The sequence below is a fragment of the Vigna radiata genome, chromosome 6, assembly GCF_000741045.1.
Source record: "Vigna radiata var. radiata cultivar VC1973A chromosome 6, Vradiata_ver6, whole genome shotgun sequence".
Lineage (NCBI taxonomy): Eukaryota > Viridiplantae > Streptophyta > Magnoliopsida > Fabales > Fabaceae > Vigna > Vigna radiata.
The window spans coordinates 21,564,826-21,571,952 of record NC_028356.1 but is presented as its reverse complement, the minus strand read 5'-3'; positions in this window follow the sequence as shown (position 1 = coordinate 21,571,952).

Genomic DNA, 7,127 nt, shown 5'->3' with positions numbered 1-7,127 from the left:
TCGAAATAGGGGTATTTATAGGTGAGGAGCGCAACAGAAAACAGGCCCAAGTCCAGCGGACCACCGCCCGACGGAATAAGTGTGCCGCCCGGCGGTTTCCCATAAGCCTCCAAACCGCCCGGCGGTAACCGTCGCCGCCCGACGGTTTCCCTCAACATCGCCCAACGCCAACGCCAGTGTCTACTCCTCGCCCTGGACCGCCCGACGATGTAAGTTTCCGCCGGGCGGTGCGTCAACTCTTCAAATCTTCAATTTTCTTCTCTTCTCTCGAGTCTACGACCTTTATCTTCAGCTTCATTCTTCACTTCCTCAAAATAGCTACAAAACAATGCAAAACAAGCATAATATCGCTAAAAACAGCTTTTAACTCTCTACAGACTCATTTATTGAGTTTTGCTTGATTCTAAGCTCATTCCAAGTAGTAAAGGGCGTAATTAGGTCTAAAATGACATATGAAAATAATTGTTTTTCAACCTTCATCAGACGTGCCAGACAACTTTGACTGGTCAAAAGCAGCTTTTCAAAAAGCTGTCTGGACAACTAAAGTTGCTCCAGCGACTCGCACCTCTCGCTCCAACGAGCGTGCTTTGTTTGGTCAACCTGACCATTTTAACTGGTCAAAAGCAGCTGTTCAACCAGCTGGTGCCACCTGGAGTTGCTCCAGCGACTAGCGAGACTCGCTCCAGCGAGTGCTCGCAGTTTCAGTTTTCAAAATTTGGGTTTTGAGAACCCTTCTTCTTCATCTTTTCGCTCCAGCTAAAGTGTGCACCACCTTCTAACCCAATTTTCTCACCATTCACTTGTGTTTGTGTAGTTTTCATGTCATGTGTTGTATGTTTGTTTTGCTTTGTTGCATTGTTGAGATTTTTGAGTTGTGATGTTATTTTTGTGGTTGTTAAGTGTGGTTTTAGACCTTTTTATTCAGTTGTTAATTATGGAATGCTAATTTTGCCTTGAGCTAAATTTGTGCAGGATAACATCTTTTGTAAGATTGAAAGATTTTCAAAACCACCATTGGCCAAACCCCTACTGATGGGGGAGGTGGAGCAGCGCTTAGTGTAAGCTACTGAGATGAGGAAGATGTTTCAAATAAAAGTGAAGCTAGTATTCTACACAACTGGAATTGCAAAGAGTCCACCTAGACTGGTTTTTCAGTTTTAATTTCAAGTTTTATTTGCTTTTAATTCTTATGTCTTTTTGACTTGCCTAATTATAGTTCTTCTGCATTTGGTCTGGTGATTTAAGCGAATCATATGTTATGCCTAAATTGAAAGCAAATCTCTTGTGCCTTCTCTTTATCCATGAGAATTGTTTTGAAAATTTGATTGAGATTATGTGGTTGAACTTGTTGAACAGAGATTGTGGTTGCTTGTATTTGTTTAGATAGATGCTTGGTTTTAAATGTGATCAAAATACTTGGCAGGATGTTTATCAAATTTTGGAACCCTGAGTTAACTTGTGAGATGTTGTGCCCCAGAGTTTATTGTTGAGTGCCATCACTTTGAAATCACAGTTGATTTTGCCTAAGTTTCTCTATTTGAACTATTTGCTTGCTTGTTACAAATGATCAAGGCCATCTTATTCTTCAACCTCTTCTACAATTTTTGAGCCTAAAAGCCAATGCTTAACCTTTAAACCTTGAAGAAAAACTTTCTCATCCCTGAAACCTTAAGCTCATTGAAAAATCCTTAACCTCCTTACCTTGAGTTGAGATGAACAATTATGTTAGGATGAGGAGAATGGTAAGTTTAGGGGAGTTTAAAACAAAAGGGAGCATTGAGAAAATAATAATATAAGTCAAAAAGAAAGAAAAAGAAGAAAGAAGAAGAAAAGAAAGAAAAATGCATTTAATGAAAAGGAGTTGGGAAATAAGTTGAGAAGTGGTTTATTCAGTATTGAAGCAAAAAGAGAGACTAAATCTATATAATGAAGTAAATTGTTTTCTCTCTTAGCTCAAGGTGCTTTGTTGACCAGAAAAACCAATTTTTCTTCTTAACCCAGCCACAGTACAAGCCTTAAAAAGTCCTTGTGATGTTAGCTTGCTTGTGAACATGTTTGATATTGTTGAAACGAATGGCAAAGTTGATTCGTGTAACATTGTGATGGTAGAGAGTAAAACATACATCCTTATACACCATTATGCTCGAGTGAAACACTTTCTTTGGTGAGGACTGGTTCCATGCATTTAATGAAAACATCTTGTGAATTCTGTTGATCTTTCATTTGCATCTATTTTGTGATTTTGAATTGTGAGCACCATGATTGAAGTTTAGCATGCTGAGACCTTATTTTCTCTGGAATGTGATTTATATGTTGAGCAAGCATGATTGATGTTTATTTTGATTAAAAATTGTGTCTTGAATTACTAGACCATTGCAGTTGCGCTATTTTATTAGGCTAAGTTATCCTTTGCTTTTCATGAGGACATGAAAAAGTTCAAGTCTGGGGGTGTGATAAGTGTCAAAATAACATATTTTGAGCACTTATTTTAATTTCCTTTGATGTGTTTATAGAGTAAAATCTCATGAAAAGTTGTATAAAATGTATATAATTGATTTTATATCAATATGAGTGTTTTTGTGTGCTTATTTTGCAAATAAATAAGGCCAAGAGAAGAAGAAAGAAGAAGCTGTCACGCAGTAGGCGCTCCAGCCAGCCAAAAATGAAGATTTCTCACTGGAGCCACAGGAGGCGCTCGCTCCAGCGAGAGTTCGGTCGCTCCAGCGACCGAGGCTAGACGCTCCATCGAGCGGAGCAGCTCGCTCAAGCCATTGACCAATTTTCAGACCTCATTAAAAGGTTTGAAAACGCGAAACAAAGGCAGATTTTGGAAGGGGAAACGCTCCCAGAACTCAAGGACGAAGGCGTGGAGGCACGATCTCGCTGCAGGAACTCATGGAGGCCGCTTGCGACATGTGGAAGCATCCTTTTCTCCTCCTTGAGTCTCCTTCTTCTTCCATTCATGTTTGTAAGCTTGAGGTTCTTCCATGGAAATGGAGAACCGAATTCATCTTGTTAAGATTCGATGTAACCACTAGATTCATGTGTATTTGTTGAATGATTTGAACTTAAATATGCCTATTTCATCAATTGCTAGTATTCTTGTTTTCGATCTTAAAGCTTGTATCTGTAATAGAAATATTTCATGACTTGATCTGTTAATCACGGGTATGGAAACATATTTTGCATGATTTAGAACTGAAACAAGAATCCTTGTAAGATCATTGGAATATGAATTACATGTTGTCTAAAAATCCTAGCTCTTTTACTTGTTAAATTATCTAAGAGATTGGAGTTTAATATGGAAAAGCTCTTTTACCTAAGAAATTGGGGATTGAGTAAATTTGTGGATTGACTTTAGTTAATTGATGAAAAAGATATGAAACTTTTTAAGCACAAGAATGAAAGTGGTGAAATCTAAACTTAACAACGTCGATCCATATCATTTCTAACCTTTGTCCATATCTAAGTGCCTTCACTACCAAAATCCAATTATGTAATTATATGTAAATTTATCTTTCTGCACTTGTTTCTAAATGAATGTTGTTCTATCGAGTCTTGATGAGTTGTTAATCGCACAATTCTCTAGTATTACGAGTCTCTTGGGAAAACGATACCTGGTTTTACCATGGTTTTATTACTTGAATGATTCGGTGCACTTGCCGAACCAACCAACAACTACCGGGCTTCGTCATAGTTTTTCACTGGATTCCCACCATATAAAGTTGTTCCTTAAACTCGAGGGATCGGCTTCGAAACTTGCTATCATTGTGAATTTGGAAGAAGATTCTGATGAGCATAGTCATGAAATTTGCAGTGGCCGTAAAAACGTTCGTCTTCATGGCCCCAGAATAACCGCGCAGTAGGTGCCTGCGCCTGCAAAGCATGTTCCATTGCAGAATGCTCGTTTTCAAATATGTTTTGATTCCTGAAGGCTGAGCGGCGGGTGACGGCCGTCCGGCGGGATGAGGATGAGAATGGTTAGTTATGGATGCCCAACCGCCAGTCACGACCACCTACCCGGCCCCCTTACTACATATAGGCCCCCCAAGCCCGAGGCAACTTAGTTGTGGTAGGGCTTAAGAAGCGGTCGGTTCTTTCGGGGGTCGGACGTGCGGGATGAGGTGATGTGTGTAAGGGTCCTCCTGGTGGGGACTTAACCGCCAACCGGCTGTGGAGTGACACTTCGTTATCTGCGAAAAGTTTTGGGCGGGAAGAGACACGTGGCGTGTTTCTAAGGCCTGTTACTCGTTGGTAACTGTAACGTCGCTCGATTTGAGCCGTTGGACGTGAAATCCCTGGACGGTGGAGATGTGCTTCCATTTTCAAATTTTTTTTCTATAAATAAGAGCAGCAGGGTAAGTCATTTTCACCTTCTTCAGTTTTCAACTCGTCATTCTTTTTTCTCCCAGGTAATAAAATGGTGATTGTTAACGTTGAGTCTTCATTGGAGTCGTCGGGTCGCGGAGGGGGTGGCGGCCGCAGGGAAGGTCGCGAGGGTTCATCGGTTGATTCTTCGTCTGGAAGTTCTTCTCCCCCGACTGGAACTCCCCCGGCGGTTGAGGCGCAATCTCTGGTTGCCGATGTGGGTCGGATCTTCCATGGGGATCCCCTGTTTTTGTTGAGGGGAGGGGTGAGAATTGACCTCGTTCCCTTGGTTCCGTTATGAGGTTTCCCAAGGGTCAACAGTTACGATTGGGCGGGTTTTAATGTAAATACCCAAGCATCTGCCTTTTCACCTACAGGCCTGAGCGATTACATTGACCGGACGCCCTTCTCATTCGAGCGGCGGTTAGCCAAGAGAATGAGTGGGTGTGTCACGGAAAGGGGTCTTGTGCCGACGATTTTTTCTTTGTCTACATGACCATCTTCGACCACCTGAACGTCCGGATTCCCTTCACCAATTTTCAGATGGGTTTGCTCCGGCTTTTGAACGTGGCGCCAACCCAACTTCACCCAAACGCGTGGGCGACAGCTCAAGCCTTCTGCGTGATATGCCTAGCCGCGGGCGTGCCGCCTACGGTACCGGCCTTTCTATATTATTTCGACGTTCGTCCCTCTCCTAAGGGCGGTTAGGTCTCCTTGAATTCGGTGTCGGATCGGACATTGTTCAAGCCTTATGCCGAGTCTTACAAGAGCTTCAAGGATCAATTTTTTAAAGTCATGATCCCTGAAACCGGTCGTCGTGAGTTTTTTGACAATGAAGGGTCTTCCCTCTTCCCCCTGTACTGGACGGGAAACCCCACTAGGATGAAGGCGTTTTCCAAGTATGAGTTGGACATCGTCGATCTTTGCGTTGTCGATGTTATTGACACGCTTCCTTACCGCCTTCCTGCCCACGCCCTGGTCGACTGCCTTCCTTTCGAGGATTGTGCCCGGAGGGCGCTCGGTATGGTATTAATTCAATTCTTACGTTTTTGCTACAGTGATAACTTAGCTGAATTTATTGCTTTCTTTTAGATATCATGGCTGCTCCCAACCCCCGTCAATCCAATTTTCTGATAGTGAAAAGAGGGTCTTCCAAAGCACCCTCCCTGAACAAAGATGGCTCTGTTCCGCCTCCAAAGCGTCCGCCTCCCTCCGACCGGGTGACTGTAGTTGTGGCCAAGCCTTCGGGCGATGCGGCTCAAGCTGGGGGCTCTCAACCTCGAGCAGGGGAAGGTACGTCTAATCCTCCCCTTCTTCCTGTCGCCACTCGGGTCTCTCCGGCCGTGTGCACCAACCCGACCATCAACGTGGCCCCCTAATCCACTCCCGAAAAAAGAAAGAAGTTGCATAAGGATGGGGATAAGCCTTCGAAGAAGAGCCGTCGATCGAGCAGTGCTCCTTCCGTCCCGTTGCCAGGGGGGTATTCAGCACCGAATACTCCATTGGTTGTGGTGTGAAATTCCACATGGGATCCACCCAGCGGGCTCAACTGAAGGCCCTTCCTAGCCCGGCCCTGTTGGATGATGCCTATGAGATGTCCTGCCGGACGTCCTCCCTGTTGGGATATCTCAAGGAGTTCGGCGATCTCTGGGGATCGGGGGAGATCAAGAAGACCTTGCTTCAGGAGCAACAGAGGTCGGCCGTGCTTGCGGCCGAGTTGGAGACCTTACGGAAGACTCGTAAGGAGGAGAAGCAAGAATCTGACAAGGCTCAGAAGTATCTGGCCGAGGTCTCCCGACAACTAAAGGAGTCAGAAGGCGCGCTCGAAGAGGCTCGTGCTTCTAACTCTATTCTATCCGAGGAGTGCCATCAGCTGAAGGAGGGGCCGCTGAGCAGAGAGAGATTGAAAGGAGGCTTCAGCAGAGCACTGTGGCGTTACATAAGGACCTAGCGGCTGCGAGGGCGAAGATAGCTGAACTGAACGCCAATGTGGTCATCGAGCATGAAGAGGGCTTCTTTAAGGCTCTCCGTCAAGCATCTGTCCTTCTGAATGTGGCGAAGCCTCTCGAAATAGGCTTCGACATTGAGAAGGACGTGTATGATGGGGTGTTGACTTATGTCAGCCCTCTAACTGATCTTGAGGATGCGGCGGCCGGTGATACTGTTGTGGGGACTAACGAGCCGAATGTGGACGCAGAGGTGGGACCGGACGGCGGCGGTGAAGAATAGAATCTTAGGCTGTTTGATTTTCCTTTTTTAATCATTTTGTGATTGTCGGGTGTAAGTATTATTTTGTTATTTTTTGTATGGGGCGGTCGGTTGGTAAACAGTTTTACGCTGTTTACCTATCCGTCCGTTCCTTTTGATACTTCACTATACAGCGATTGTTCATTTATCAATTTTTAATGCAAATTACTTCGCTTGAAGCTCTGTGTTCCTTTATTTTATCGTGTGAGGCCGACCGCTTGATCCGCTTGTTTTCTTATATTTCGTCGCCCTTTTATCATGCTCGTTCATTTTATCATTGATTCGAAATCGTTAGCGCGTTTGTCTTTGTTAAATTGCGATGCTTGATTTTGTCGTGGTGAGCGAAAGACTTCGTGGTTATTTAACGTTAGCTTCGTTTTTGCTAGGGGTTGGTGGGCTTTGCCCTTCACCGCCCGTCCAAGTTGACAGGACATTTCCATTCATCAACTCGGTTTCTGGTAGGGGTCGGCAGGCTTTGCCCTTCACCGCCCGGCCGAGTTGACAGGACATTT